The 17,511-nt window shown below is 32.9% G+C and overlaps 2 pseudogenes; both read right to left on the reverse strand.

The window, feature by feature from the left end:
• Positions 1-1,771: 1,771 nt before the first annotated feature.
• On the reverse strand, positions 1,772-4,615 carry LOC142555694 (subtilisin-like protease; annotated as a pseudogene).
• Positions 4,616-9,708: 5,093 nt separating this feature from the next.
• Positions 9,709-12,443, reverse strand: LOC142555696 (subtilisin-like protease; annotated as a pseudogene).
• Positions 12,444-17,511: the final 5,068 nt, after the last annotated feature.

Here is a 17,511-nt window from a genome sequence, read left to right on the forward strand (position 1 = left end):
ATCAGGAGGCCGGAGAGGGTACTTTTTGTTCCCAGTATATATATATGTATCTATATACCGGGGCATGTCCCGAAGATTTGAGGTGTTTGTATATGATTGGTTTTGATTATGTGTGGGCGAGTTTTATGATATGAGATGAAATAATATTTTTAGTATTCAAACAAGATGTTTTGGGCTCATTTGTAAAGAAAATTTTAACTCGTTTTTCGCTGTAATTAATTAATCATAATCAGATTGCATTGTAATAACGATTAGGAGTTAAGGGTCTCACATTTGCTTGCAGGAAATTATATATGAGATCAGAGTCGAGGCGAAACAAACCCAGCCGATCTTGACATGGATACCACATTTATCTTTGTATTTGAACTTTGATATTTTTGTACAAAATTGACAAATGAGATGATCTTATTTAAGTTTTTGAGAAAAATATGTTTTTTACGGCTTTATTTAATTTTTGGCTTTTAAAGTATAACTCGTCAATTAATTAGTTAATATGATGATCAATTAGACTGTTTCATGCGATATATTTGACATATTCGTGCTTGGTTATGACAAGTCGCATGATTAGGAAACGAAATTAATTCACATAAAAAGAATAATCTTGGATTGGAGATATTAGATAGGCTTTAAAAATTCATAATGAAGGAAGAGCAAATTTGACTTGGCCCGCTGAATTCTAGTCCCATTCCGTAGCAATAAAATAAAAAATTTGAGTAAATTATAATTTTTATTAAGAAATTAAGTGCCCCAAGACGAAAGGTAATAAATCTTCTCTTAAAATGGATTTCTCCTGCGGTCTAAAGGCGTTGAATCGTCAATAGTCGGAATTGTTTTTATAATAATTTTTTTCCATCGTGCAAAATGTTAAGATAAATTTTAGCAATTGGTAGGATTTGGGCAGAAAAGTCCATTTATTTCTCGAAGTTATCTGTTCTAGTTATGTTTCTTGAAGTCCATTAATTTGTTAGTGTTGTGTTATACATCTTTAATTGTACTTCCATTTTTTTTTTAGTCATATTTCGATGAAATATTGATATGATATCATATACATAATCAATTTTCAATGTCGCGTCGATATTTTTCAGTACCATCACATCATTATTTTTCGATATCATGTCTAGTGAAATAATATTAAAAACCGACAGAAAGACATACATACAAAACTAAAATACAACTTTAATAAATTAGAAGATCAAAACAAACATTTTAATCTTAGCCAATTGATATAACAATTACAACTAAGAGATTTTGAAATTTCTTAATCAACTTGAGGCATTCAATCTCGTCTTTATATTCCAATTTTATTATTCGCTCCATTGTTAAAGTCCAAATTGCTTACAAAGACCTAAGCTCATTAGACACTCTTAAAAAAATTTATAAATAACGAAGACTCTCATTAGTCAAGGTACATTCTCATTATTTTATGCTTAAAATCTTTAACTTTCAGATAATATCTTTAAATTATTTTTTGACTTAACCATCGGAGTGATTACGTCGGGCAAACTTTGGCGTCTCTGATATTTGTTTGTGACGTAGGTGATAACCCACAAAATTTTCTCTCTACCGGCTACATGAATCCGTTTACGAGCTAGTTGGATTACCCGGTGTTCGATTATTTGGATCCGTTTACGATACTCTACATAGTAGTCCGGATAATTACATTTTTTGACAACGTCAATATCATTTTTTAGGATTAGTCATGTAAATAAATTATTTTTAGTTGTCAAATCAAAATCCAAATTACATTTTAAATTTTTACTAAATACCAAAATAAAAATCCAAATTTCATTTTTTATATATCTTACACACTGTGAATGAAACTCTTGAATTGTGGATGGTATAAGTAAAATTACAAGACAAACTTAATAAACCAATTTTGTAATTTTTACAATTTGTCATAATGCATGCCCTGGCTAGTAGCATGAACCAGCGGTCGTCGTATTCTCGTATATATAATGGTACCGATCCAAAAGCGACTCAGATAATATAAACAATCCATGAGATTATATATGCAAATGTTGAAAAGAAATTAGTGCAATCTTCTGATTCTTCCAGGATACGCTAACGCACCGAAACCGCGATAGGACTCCTGACCGAATACCTGGTTGAACTCCACTTCAAGAAACCTTGTTGGGTTACTGTAATGTTTGAGGTCGTCATATTCAGTCGAGTGAAAGTCACTTGATATTGCAGTTTCTGGTTCAACTCTGAGAAGTCGAGCTTCGCGGGTTCGACACGGATTTCGATTCCAGGGGGCGGGACAATCTCGACAACGTAAGATGAGTTTGGTTCACCAACATTTGTCACTATTCTTGAGTATGTCTGAGGTGTTGAATTGGATGAACTAAGAGTGAGAGAAAATGAAGGATAGTTGAGTTGGGCTTCTGGTATACTTGATTCCACCAGGCAATCTACCTTGCGTTGAAGAATAACCCCGACTTGTCGGTTTGTATAGTTTAAACCACATAGGTAAGGAATGTAATCTTTGGGTTGGATATCATAAATCAGCCCTGGATCGTTTGCTCTGGAGGGGTTGACATGTCCTGATCCAGTGGCAAAGATGTCTGCAGGAAGATATTCCTCGTCCTCGATTGGATTCTTGGCGAGATTTACGACGTCAGCTGTAGTCATGATTGCTGATTTTATGGCTGCTGGAGACCAATCAGGGTGAGCGCTTTTGAGCAATGCCGCGACACCACTGAGGTGTGGGCATGACATTGAGGTACCAGATATTATGTTGAATGCGGACTTGGTGTTTGTGCTATTTTCAACAGAGGTATGCCATGCTGCGAGAATATTGACTCCAGGGCCTAAAATGTCAGGTTTTAGGATGCCGCGACTAATCCAATTTGGCCCTCTTGCAGAGAAAGCCGCGACCACTGGGGCTCGATCATCTCCAATTACGGTACCTTTGAATAGAATTGTGGCCGTTGCTGTGGATGTTGAATTTATATAAGTCTTGATTTTCAACCCATCTGCATAACTGACATGTGTTGCTGGAAGGACGTGGGCGTCTGAAAATGTTGTGTTCCCATAGCTTGCAATATTCACCACAATCATGGCAAGCCCACCAGCATTCTTCACTGCTTTTCCCTTTCCAATTCTTGTTATTCCTCCCCCTAATTCGCACACCACTATTTTTCCCTTGAGGAGGGATGTCGTGTTCAATGATTTCGGGTGGCAATATGGAGCAAATGGATCGCTTTTGTTAACCGTGCCGGCGTATACAAGAGGCAACTGTGTCGGTGGGAAGTCGGTCGGTTGAAAACCAGACTCGCCATCAAATTGTTTTTTATTGCCGAGCACTGCAGTAGCAATTATCTTTCTGTCAGTTGTACTTGCACCTACTGTGAGAATCCAAGGGGCCTCGTTTCTTAGTGAAAAATAACTCGGGCCACTATTTCCAGCTGAGCAGCTGACCAAGATCCCCTTCTCCATAGCACTAAAGGCCCCCAGTGCTATGCCATCGTCATAGAAACCAAAAGAGACTCCTCCAAGAGAGAGAGAAAGCACATCTACACCATCCTCTATTGCAAAGTCCATTCCAGCAAGAACGACACTCTCAAAACAAAAAAGGTAACAAACCTTGTAAATTGCCAAATGAGCAAGTGGTGCGATACCAGATGCTGTCCCATTAGCATTGCCGAACAAGTTTGCACCATTCACGAAGTTTCCGGCAGCAGTTCCCGCAACATGTGTGCCATGGCCGTCGTCATCTAGTGGACTCTCATTGAGAGGCTTCCCCAGGTACCTAGCTCCGATAATCTTATTGTTGCATGTTGTGTGAATTGAACTCACATTTCCCCTTCCATTTAGCTGGCGGAGGTGGCATCCCTTCATCGCTAAACGAAGGATGTTCGGGTATTATTCCGCCATCCAAGACTCCAATAATCACACCTTTGCCATAATTGGAATCTCTCCAGAAACCCATGTTCTGGTTTAACCCCAAGAAGTTAGGCGAATGAGTTGTATCCAAGGACAGTTTTCTTTCGGGACGCGCTGATATGAATCCCTCCTTTTTTCCCATGTCCTTAACTTCATCTGCAGATAATCTAGCAGAAAAGCCCTTAAACACGTGGCGATATGTGAACCATTCGGTCTCCGTCGGTTGAGGACGTTGCCGTGGTGGTTGGCAAGAACGAACTGTACCATTTGTTCCATTCGAAGCTGTCTGATTGCGAGGAAAGCTGTGACTCAGGTCCCTCGACACGAACAATGTAAGTCTCCAAATTGGTTTCAGTACCTGGTGGTAATTCTTGAGCAAATATTGTTGATGAACTGAAGTTCAGTATGCAAATGAAGGTAACAAATAACAGGAAACTCATGTTTTCTTTTTGCAAGTTGTTGAACTATGGTTTCCAATGTCTGTTTTTAGTTTTGGATTTGTCAAGTGCTTATACAAGTGCTTCGTCCTTGCCTTCGATGCTATTATATATATAACTTTGGACATCAACTTGATTAACGGCCAAGACTTGTTCAAAAAATAATTAACTTGTAATTGTGTTGCTGATCAAGGGATCGACTCGGTCACATACGTTCACTTGCAGGAAATTATATGGAAATTTTCACAAGGTCAGAGACAGGAGCTAAAATGGCGGCGGGGCGAAACGAACCCAACCGATATCGACGTGGATACTGCATTTATCTTTGTATTGTATTCGAGCTTAATCTTTGAGTTGGTTTTAAACTTAATAGTTGGAAGAGAATAAATTGTGATTGTTTCAATTAATCATCATGCCCCATGTATGCATGTTTCATGAAACCACTCACACACAGAGAGAAACAAAAATAAAATACAATTTAGCTTTGAAAGAAAAAGAGTTTCTTTTATCATTTTATTAATTTGCGAATGGTTTTTTCTGAAGCATATAGTATTTCTGGAAATTCTACCTGATAATTAAGAGGGGGGTCGAATTAATGTAGCATATTAATATTATATAAGTAATTATTATTTTTTGGGGGTTATATATTGTATTTGTTTGTCCTCACCTTCAAGTTTTTTATATTACATAATTATATTTTCTCATATTTTATTTGTAAAAATTACAATGATATATTTGTCATTTTGTAATTTTATATTGCTACTTTTAATTTTAATATGTTATATTTATTTTTGTTATTTAAAATTATAATTGTTTTCGTTTTCGTTGTTGTACTTAGGGTGTTCATCGGTCTGATCGGTTCGGTTTTCGTTTTTTTATTTCGGTTTTTTCGGTTTTACAAATATATATTTCGATATCCGAACCATTTTTCTTCGGTTCAGTTCGATTTTCTATTAAAATGGTTCGGTTATTTGGGTTGATACAATTATTTAAATTAATAAGAATAAGATAAATATATTGTAAAATATAATATGTTATTTTTTTACATGATTTCTTAGTAAAATATTTAAATATGAAGTCTAACTGATTACATAAACAACAATCAACTAAATATCACTCAAAATAATTCATCATTCACTGATATCATCTCAAAAAATATATAATAAAAATAAAATTATTAATTTAATGAAATTTCGGTTTTTCGGTCGGTTCAGTTTGGACATATATAATTCGAAATCGAACCAAATAAATTTCGATTTTAACATTTATATCCGAATTATAAAATTCGATTTTCGGTTCGATTCAGTTATCGAATATTTTTCGATTTTATCCGAAGTTTGAATACCCTTAATTGTACTGATACGATGTCGATTTGTGACTATGATATATACAATGTACGACTGGTGAATGCCGATTACAAGTGATTGAAATTTTCCCATTATCTAATAATGATGTCCAATAAATTAATTTCCATTTTAGCGTACGTATATCTACGCGTTTTAGTACATATTTTATACTTGTTGTCCCTATTAATTAACTTTTCTTGTCCCAAAAAATAATAACGACTTTTTGTATTTAAAGAATATGATGTCGTTGTGATAATAATTAAAAAACGAAAAATATGATGTCATGTAAAAAGAATATTTGCTCCTTAATAATGTTTTTCTGTTACGACTTTATTTAATTTTTGGCTTTCAATTTATAAGTCGCCCGTTAATTAGTTAATTAATATAATTAACAATCAATTGGATAAGACTGTTTCCATATGGCTTGTCAAGAGCAAATTTGACTTGGCCCACTAGGTCTAGCGGCATGCTGAAGCCATAATAAATAAATAAAAATTGACAGGAAATAATAAGTTTTTATTAAGAAACATAAATAAAAGAATTAGCTTCTCTCAATTAACTGGCTTTGTCATATGGTCACGAAGCCTCATAGGATATTGAACCGAGAAAATTATTCAATACCATATAGGCCAAAGATACTATATTAATCTTGATAATCATAATTTCTCAATTAAATATTTGCGCAAAACAATGTATTATATGCTCAAGAAAATTTTCTCATAATATGTTTTTCTATCATGTAAATTGTAAAAAGATAAAAATCACGTATTTAAGAGAATCTGTAGAGTTTCAAATTTTACAATGAAACTCGTAATCGCTATATTTCAATAGGGTAAATCAACATGTAGATATAATAATATCTCAATCCCCTACTTTTATACAATCCGATTATTGAAATTCTTTTATGCAACTATCCCGTAACGGGTTTTTTCGAATTCGTCAATCAACACTAAAAAAAAGTCAATGAAAATATCCATGAATGGAATTTTGCATGAGTGGGTCTCATGTGAGACCGTCCCACGGATTCTAATCTGTGAGACGGGTCAACTCTACCGATATTAACAATAAAAGTAATACTCTTAGCATAAAAAGTAATATTTTTTCATGTATGACCCAAATAAATATATGTCTCACAAAATACGATCCGTGAGACCGTCTCGCACAAGTTTTTGGCCTTTCAAGTTAATAAAATATGTGAGCGGACTGTCCTCTTAATCAATTTGAGTCATCCGATCTGAGCATATAATTTTTCATTTCAGGAATATTAGTCTTAGAAAACTTATATAGACTACCTCCATTTTATGATTTTTTTTTCATAGAATTTAAATTGATTCATTCTCAACTATATATCTTTTATTTTAATTAAAGTACAATGATTAATAAAGTCAGCTGATCTTAATTTAATATTACAAGGTAGCTTGTCTATTAATATCATATATACTTGCCTCAATTATGAGGAAATTTTCCAATAGATAAGAGAAAATTATAATTTGGGTATTCATATATATTAGCATTTTTTTGGGGTGATCAATTGAAATTTGAAATATATAGGATTTCCCTTACGTACCTTTGGGACTTTTTGAATAACATTAATATATATATATATATATATATATATATATATATATATATAGACACACACACACACACACAAAAAAAATAGATATATGACCCCTTCAATCCTTGAAAGAGGCGTGAAATATTGTGTTAAATTCAAGTTTATAATTCCAAGTTGACATCTATAATCAGGCGCAATTAATTAATTGATTTCTCTCTAATCTTCTAGCTAACGCAATGATGCACATTTCTGATGTATAATATATAATTTTGATCGTGTATTTGTAAGTATCATAAGTTATTATACTTAATTTTTAATTTAAATAATTATATTAAATTATTATATTTATTTTTAATTTTAATCTAATTAATAAGTTGTCTTTTTTCCTTTTAGCATTTTTCTTAGGAGTTTTAACGTGACATTCAATAATTTTAGCTAACATAGCAACCAAATATTGTTAAAATGTCGTTGAATATTGTTGGCATTATAGCAGGACTTTGGCGAAAATGACTAGAAGTTTAGAAGAAAAACATATTAGATTAAGACCAAACTTTTTTTCGATGACGTGGAAACCCGTAGTCGTTAACTTCGGTGTGTAACAGGTAAAAACTCGAGATAACATAGTAAACTATGCTAGTCAAGTATATCGCATTGGACAAGTCACAAGTCATATGTTACATGCTTGACCGAGAATGCTTTGGTAAGCGGAATCAAACTCATAATCACTGACCAATTGTTCACATATTCTACTAAATCGTGTCACGCTCTCAAAATCGAGACGCGCCATCGACGTTATTTAACAATTTAAAATCGCAAAACAAGGCATAATAGTATATAAAATAGTCAATCTAATACATAAATCAAAACTTTTTTACAATACAAAACACAAATGTGGAAGGTATAACGTAAAGGAAAATAAAACTAAAACTGATGCTTGAAAATTCATGTCTCAGATTTGATCACCAACCCCAAAACATGTGTTGTTCATCCTCTTCCAATTGATCTTCTCCCTTATCTGGGTAGGGAAATTAAGGGGTGAGTGTTTGGTGAAACACTCAGCATGAATTCAAGGTGACATGTCATAGAACATGTCGCTACATGAATCAAGACACGAGACAAACAAAATTCGAAACAAGACATCATATTGTAAATGAAACATGAACTTATACAAGGCACTGTTATTAATTTATTTATCTATGATATACTGATCAATTCTTAATTTTTACTCATCTAAGAGGACAAAGCCGTATACCGGTTATTATAACCCACCACATCAGAATCTTATCTTATCTTATCATGTTTCGAAAATTTCTTACCACTTTAGTTCAAATCCTAAGAGTGCATTTTCAAGATTTTATAGCATAACGAAGGAATCATGCAAAACGAAACATATACGAAATCAAAGGACATGAAACGAGTAGTGTACGATCGAGTTTTCAAATACATCAACATCATTATTTTAAAATATATATATAACCACTTACAAAAATACAAGTGTGCAAATTCTATGAAATATATATATATATTAAATACCAAAATCCCACTTACCTTTAGATCACACAAAAAAATGAGTGAAAATATTGAATTCTTGGATAAATTCTAGTTTGAAGACGAGCAGCACCTCGGTAGCACGTTGGTTCGAACCGGGCCGGACTTCGATCATCACTTCCTTGCTCAACTTCTCGCTTGAGTGGCACAACCTTTGGCTTGAAAATGTGGCAGAATTTTGACCACCTCTAAACAGCTACTGAAGCTCGACCTCTGTAGCACCTAATTGGTCTCACTCACTCAAATATTGTGGAATGTTTTTTTTGTGTCTTTGTCAAAACTTTGGTGGGGCTTACACAGTGAATGAAGGCAGCTGAATGAAACGTTTTTCAGCCATAAAAGGGCCATTAAATTCGGTTTTATGGCTCCTTGATTAGCCTCCTAATGGTCCGATCATGATAGTATGGATGGAGGTTGCGAAGTGGTTTTCTATCTCCCTAAATTTTTGAATTTGGATTCCTTAGTGGCTACATGCATTTCAGAAGTTTTATGGGAGTTACGAGGCTCTAATTTTCGAATTTTACAAGGTTTAGATGGCTTGATCAAGGATTTTTTAATTATGTAAAAGAGTGGTTACAAATTGCATGCTTGTATGTCCTCGAATTTTCGAATTATATGGATGCATTTAGATGCACTTGTCTTACATGCCTACAAACTTTAGTGGTCTTTTCAAGTCGGACAAATCCTTGAGCGCCGATTAAGACCAAACTTTCGTCTGCTGATGGAACTTATCGTTGCAAATGGCAATCGGTTGGTTTACGTAAGTGGACCGATCGTATGCTGACACCTCTTCGGATATAATCAATTCAAAATTAATTATATTTTTAAAAACTAATAATTCACTCATTTTCTAAAAATAATTTTGTATTATGGGCTACTTCAATTAAATCCACTGATGCAAGCATGTTTTTTTCTGACCGATGTGTACACGGCAACTGTACGTTCATATTATTGAAACAAGCTTGTCAATAAAAATATTCACAATAAATGCATGAAACCAGATTTAGTATAATAATGTCATCACTAAAAATCAATACACACAATCATGCATGCATTACTTTATTTTTTTCAAACAAAAGGACAACCATCACAAGATTATGACAAAAGATTCTTCCTCCATTTTGTATCTCACTGCAATATTACGGCTATAGGGCTCCTCACAGAGTGCTCCACCGAAGTCCATTTCAAGAAACCTTGAACAACTGTATCGTTCTTGGCAGAATTTAACCGTTTGAACGTCACTTGATACTCCATTTTCTGACTTACTTCCGAAAATTTCAGCATAAAGGGCTCCACTCGTACATCAACACCTGGTGGTGTCACAATCTCGACATGATAAGATGAGACTGGTTGGCCAACATTAGTTACGGTTCTAGTATATGTGTGAGAAGTTGACTGGGATGTGAAGGTTAGAGCAAATGAAGGATAGTTCAGCTGAGAATCTGGTATGCTTGATTCTGCAGTGCAATTCACTCTTCGTTGTACAAAGGAACCGACTTCTCGATCCGTGTAGTTTAAACCGCACAAATAAGGGATGTAATCTTTAGGCTGGATGTCATATATGAGTCCCGGATCATTAGCTTTCGAAGGGTTCACATGGCCTGCACCAGTGGAAAAAATGTCGGCTGGAAGGAACGTTTCGTCCAGGATTGGATCGTGGGCGAGGTTTACGGTATCCGCAGTGGTCAATATCGCCGATTTAATGGCAGCTGGTGACCAATCAGGATGTGCACTTTTAAGCAGCGCTGCTACCCCAGCAAGGTGCGGGCAGGACATTGATGTACCAGAAAGTATGTTGAATGTGGATTTAGTATCAGTCCTGTTTTCGATAGAGGTAGGCCATGCTGCAAGAATGTTGAGACCAGGGCCCAAAATGTCAGGTTTGAGGATTCCAGGACTTGCAGAGTTGGGTCCCCTGGAAGAAAACGCAGCAACCACCGGTGCTAGATCATCACCAATTATAGTACCCCTGGAAAAGAATTGTGGCCACGGGTTTTGATGTTGAGTTTATGTAACTCTTTATTTTTAATCCATCTGCATAACTCACTCAAGTCGCTGGAAGCACGTGCACTTGTGCTTGAATTGTGTTTGCGTAATACTCGTTATTCAGAAGAATCATGGCCACACCGCCAGCATTTTTCACAGCTTCTCCCTTTTCGATTGTTGGAACCAAACCTGATTCACACACAACTACTTTTCCCTTTAAATTGGTTCCGTTCAACGAGTCCTGGAAGCAATATGGAGCAACTGGATCACTTTTGTTAAGCGATCCAGCGTAAACAAGAGGCAAGAGTGTTTCCGGGAAACCCTTATACTGATGCACCGATTCTCCATCATACTGTTCTTTGTTTCCGAGCAATGCAGTTGCCCTGATCTTCCTGTCAGTTGTACTTGCACCAACCGTGAGAACCCAGGGCGACTGGTTTAACACAGAGTAGTTAAAAGGGCCAAGATTGCCTGCCGAAGCGCTAACCAAGATTCCCTTCTCCATGGCGCTAAACGCTCCTAGTGCTATTAAATCTTGGTAAAAGTTATCTTCGAAATTGCCTATGGAAATGGAAAGCACGTCTACTCCATCCTCAATAGCAGCATCCATTCCAGCAAGCACGTCACTTTCCGAACATGACGACAAGGAACATACTTTGTAAATAGCCAGGTGAGCGAGTGGTGCAATTCCAGCAGCCGTGCCGTTCGCATTGCCAAAAACATTGGCACCTTTTGATGGAAATATAATTTGAAATCAGTAACTCAGAATTTCGAGAGTCGAGATTCTAGGATTATTTTGTTAAATTTTAGATTAATCTTAGTACGTATGAGTACAATGTAAGGATTAAATGTTAAAATTTCTAGATTATTCTATGTAATATTTCCGAGCCTGAGCGCTACAAACTGTGCACTTCACACACACACACATGTATAATACAGATGCAGCAGAATTAAATATGCCATTTAAAAAGATAGAACACACCTTTCACAAAATTTCCAGCAGCAGTGCTCGCGGTATGAGTTCCGTCTCCGATGTCATCATATGGGCTTTGATCTCCAGTGGGAAAAGACCTGGCTCCAATAATCTTGTTGTTACACGTGTGATTGAATTCACACTTCCCTTTCCATTTCTCAGGCGGAGGCGGCATTTGTTCGTCACTGAACGAGGGGTGTTCAGGTAAGACTCCAGTGTCCACCACTCCAATGATCACACCTTTACCATAGTTTGAATCTTTCCAGAAACCTATGTTCTGGTTCAGCCCCAAGAAGTTCGGAGAATGTGTCGTGTGCAAGGATAATATTTTTTCGGGACGTGCCGACACGAACCCATCCTTATTTTCCATGGCACTCACTTCATCTGCAGATAATCTAGCAGCGAAACCTTTGAACACATTCCGATACGAGCGGATAATGCGGGATGATCCCTCGTTTTCGCTTGCTAAGGTTTCTGGGAGAAAGGAACGGTACCAGGTATCTAAATGGTTGTCTGATTGTGTGAGAAGCTGTGCATCAATCCCATCAAGCTGAACAATGTATGTTTCTAAACTGGTTTCATGTGCAAATGCTGCAGGATTAGCTAATGGATCGATAAAAAGCATACAAATGAGAGTAAAGGATATGAAGCCCATTCGCCATGGAAGGGCGGTAAAAGGTAAGAAGTTGGGGAAATGGGAAATGTTTGGTTTGCTTGGTGTGGGTTTGAGATAACAAGTTCCACTATATATAATAACACTTTGTCCCGCGTCCGTCTGATGTTGACTCCATAGGATAATTTTTTTTCATAGCGATTGCGCGCCGCCACCCACTAACATTTTAGCAATTGCCACCCGTTTCATGTTATTTTTCAGAAAATAGGATTTAAAACAGAAAAAAAAAATTATTATTTTTGGTCCACTGACTCATTCAATATTGAGTTTTCATTTCGCTATATTTTCGTCTTTTATTCATTTAAATGTACGTAATATATGTTTTATTTCTCGTTACATATGATACTATGAAGCATCAGTCTCAGATAAACTATATTTGATAGATTTAGTGATTTTATGAAAAATAAAATTCCAAAACAAAAAAAAATATTAAGTTGTTTGATGAAAACCAAACTCAAAATAGATCAACTTAACATACTAAAATCATTTTCCCTTATAAAAATACATGTGTAGATATGAATTATTGCATGAACTTTAATAATAATTCTATAATCCCCGAGATTTTCACGTTCGGGTTCTCTAGGTAATTTCTAACTATTTGCAAATATTCATGCATAATAAGAAGAAAAGAAGTTATTTTAGATTTTATACTATGATGAATTTGATCAGTATAATTCCGATATGGGAAATGTCTTCTACGTGAGAGAGATAAATTCAGGATAACAAAAAGTTGGATTGGGATTGAATTTCACATGCTCTTTATATATCTATTTATTATATTCATCCATATTAACATCCTCGTATCTATAGAAAGATTCAGGATTATATATTTATACGCTACCAAAATATCTTATTACAACGTATAATTGATTTTTCTCAAATTTGGATTATTTCGAGAAAGCAATTAATATTTATTAAATTGTTGATAATAAATAAAATTAAATATAAAAATATCACAATAAACATCATAGAAGAAATAACAAAATATTAGAAATAGCTTATTCTAAGATCATTATCCTAAAAAAATAACGTCAATTATATAATAATATTATTATTCATGTTATCCAAGAATTAACATCATAGTAAAGATAACAAAGTATTTTCATTTGATCATGTGTGGAATATTAATATTGTTAAGAATTGTGAAAAAATTTCAGGAGATAATTCCTTCAAACAAGCATGCTACTAATCTAGATACATCACAATCTGCTACTCCACTTGAAAAATTTTCTCATCAGTTCACCTATATTCTCTATGTTTCCAATAAACTTAAGTGATGAAAATGTCGATGATAGCTACCAATTGGAGTGAAAAAAGCCAAATTAAAGAAGAAAAAGATGGAGACATTTTTCAAATTCAACTTACAATGGAAGAATAATATCGCGAGCAAAAACTATGACCTTCAAATATTAGACTTGAACAAGAAGAAAGAAAAATGGATAAAAGAATTTTATACAAATATTCGATCAAAATTACTAATCCAACTCTGTGTGAGTGCACTAAATAGAACTCAACAACAAAAAATTTTGCAAAAAAATGCTTGAAGGTGAACGTAAAGATAGTGACAACTTTGGATCTTATTTTGAAGATATTGGAAAATCGTAGTCCGGTTTACCTTATTACTAAAAATATATTATTTACATAATTTTATTGTTTATTAGTTGTTGTTGTTGTTATTTTTTGTTTTGTAATGTTTGTTGCTTTTGTTCTTAATTTGTACATTTTTTAACTGCACTAGTGATTTAATTTGGTTTTTTTAATTTATATTTTTATAATTAATATTTCAAAATTTTGAATAAAACTAATTTAATTTTTATTTTAAAAAATTAAAAATTAGAATTTATAAAACGATAACAATTTGAAGTTGCTCTAATAGACTTTGGAATCAGCAAAGTCAGCTAGTTTTGGATGTATTATTTGCATGTGTCCCACAATTTAGTTCTAGATTGATAAAGAATTGAGAGATGGATATAATTCATAAAATTTAGAGTGTTAATGTATTTTAATGATAAGAAAAAAGCTTTATTAGATTTTTTTGGCACAAAGTTTATTTTTTTCCCGAGTAGGTCTCTTGTGAGACGGTCTCACGAATCTTTATCTATGAGTCGAATCAATCATACCGATATTCACAATAAAAAATAATACTCTTAGCATAAAAAATAATACTTTTTCATGGATGACCCAAATAAGATACGCGTCTCACAAAATACGATCCGTGAGACCGTCTCACACAAATTTTTGTCTTTTTTCCTTCATTTTCATATGAGAAAGTTGAATCATTTATAATTGTTAGTAACCGATACATCCAAAGTAGATAGAATTTTAAGGGAAAAAACGAATTAATGAAATTTGGCGAAAATGATTGCTAGTGATTTTTCATATATAATTTATGGGTTTTGAATTCAAAGTTCGAGACTTTTCAACTAATATAATAATTAATTTTCGCAATCGAAGTATCTTTTTCCAATTACATAAAATTCCAATTTTTTCCCAGAAAGCTATGTTGCGGAAATGCAGTACTTCTATGTGGCACATGTGACAGTTATACAATCTATATTTCACATATTAAAATCATCTAACCGAAAATAAATGGAAAATAAAGCAACATGAACCCCAATAAGCAACATGAACCCCAGCACTTCAAAATGAGAGGAAAAAATTTGTTGTTTTCTTGTATTTTTGTTTCATTAGATCATAATGTGTGTAATATGGCTTTATTTTTGTCATACTAGTCACATAAGAGAGTATTGATGTCAAATAACCAATATTTGATAGATTTAGTGGTTTCGGAGAAAAAATATTAAACGAAAAAAATCCAAATTATCAAATAAAAATCAAATTTTGACATGTTACGTTATTAAACTGAAAACAAACCAACTTACACGACTAAAATTGCAATTTTTCTTTTAGATACAGAAGTTATAATTTAAAAATTACTAAGATCAATTAAGCTATTCATAAGTGTTTTTATTAGAAAAACACAAATGATTTTGATATTTAGATAAATACTGAAACATGTTTTTATTTTTTACATTACAGTAGAGGTAGAAAATAAAATACAAAAAATTTATCTTCTAAAAACGCACTTAAGCTTTTAAAATACAAGTCAAAAACTCTGAGTCAACTAGAAATGATTCATGAAAAAAAAAATGTGCGAAAAAAATTTAATTTTCAACGTAGATATAAATCGAAAGACTTATCTCATAGATATAGATCTATAAGACCATTCTTAATAATTCTGCTTTTCAAAAAACAAATTTTGTGACAAAATAATATAATTTTTAATAAAACCATTTTTCTTTTTTTTAAAAGTGATTTTAATACGAAAGCTTCTCAAACCAAACATACACGAGCAGTTGCATTTCAATCCATTTTAAAAAAAAAAGTAACTGATCGACTCATCTCATAGATATAAATTTGAAAAATCCTAGAATAAATAATCTTTAGGTTCTTATTGAAGAAAAAAAAAATCTTTAGGTTCTTACGGTAAATACCATGAAAATATGTTGTAATAGATTTGTACTTAAATATATCATTACAATATCTCATAAAATATTTATTGTACGTAATTTATACTTTCGAATTTTTAAATGAATATATCATTTCTAACATAAATAAATATGATATAAAAATACATTTTAAAATTTTTATTTTTTATATAATATCTACATATTTCGGACGAAAATTACTTAGCATCAAAAACTTTAAACGCCCGCGTAAATTAATTTCTTTCCCAAAAGAAAAAAAATACATAATAAAATATAATAGTATCTCAGCCCTCAGGGGGGGCAAAAATTATTTCAAGCTGTGGAGCGCTTTTCAGCCAAAGCCAACGCAAAACCCGATTTCTCTCTCGGTTCATGATTACCAAACTCGGAATTTCATTTCTTTGAAGAAAATTGGGGGAAAAAATACCTTATAAAATTATTAAAAATTAAATTGACGATCTAAATTTCAGTTGCAATTAATTTTTTCTACAAAAAGTTGCTTCAACATGTTTCATAACCAAAAAATAAAATTTGAAAATTTAGCAATTTGTCCTCTAAATGTCCTTGGTGACTTCGATATTAAATAATTAAAATTAAGACTTACAATTAACAATATGAATTACTATATACTAGGTAGGGCACCTCGATGCTTGAGGTGTCTTACCCAGGTTTGCCGTTTAGCGTGTGAGTATTTATACGTTGTTTTAGAGTAATTAATGAGAGTTTATATTTGGCTAGGTGTTATATAAAATGTAATCTAAAAATATGTAAGTATTATGATTATATTAAATTTTTATTTTTTTATCCATGTTTATATGATTGATATTTTAAATTGTGCATGTACTCAATAAATTAAAAAATATGAAAGAATATGGATTTTACGAAAGTGATAATAGGTAGGGAAAAGATTGAATTGGTGTTCACGCTGACAAAGCCTAATAATATGTCTCAAATTGAATATAAAGTATTTGATTATCTTAAAATCTAATGATGGATAAACTTTATAAATAAGATAATTTAAATACGAAAATAGGGTATTCATATATAAATAGTTGTAGTTTTTGCAAAGGTATCATATCTACCAATATTTTTTGCGTTAATGGGTTTATGAAATTGGTAGCTTCAACGTAAATGTGAGTTGTAATATGTGCTGATAAATAAATCAGTAAGAGTACTTAGAATCTTAGTGTACTCAAGAAAAAGGAAACTTGATAATTATTAATGGCGATAGGATTTCAGCGGGCATAACATTTTTTTTTTTTAGAATTCAAATGAATTATTTACGAAGTTTGTAGCTTTGAGTTTTTAAGATATGTAGACATAAGAGTTAATATATTTTATAGGGCAGTGAAATAGATTAATATAATGAGCGACTAATAAAAGATATTAAATTAGGTATAATAACTTTAATATTGCCGAAATTGATTTTATTTACTATAGTGATGTTGACGACAATGAATATAAAACTATGAAATATAAAATTAATGTTATTGTTATATTAATATGAATGAAGTAAGTTTATTTTCAAAATTTTTGAAAAAGTAAAATATTTCGAATATGTGACCATATAGTTTGGCTACGTTAATTTTTAAATAAAAATATATGATAAGAAACAGC

Source organism: Primulina tabacum, chromosome 9 (genome assembly GCF_025594145.1).
Source record: "Primulina tabacum isolate GXHZ01 chromosome 9, ASM2559414v2, whole genome shotgun sequence".
Classification (NCBI taxonomy): Eukaryota; Viridiplantae; Streptophyta; class Magnoliopsida; order Lamiales; family Gesneriaceae; genus Primulina; species Primulina tabacum.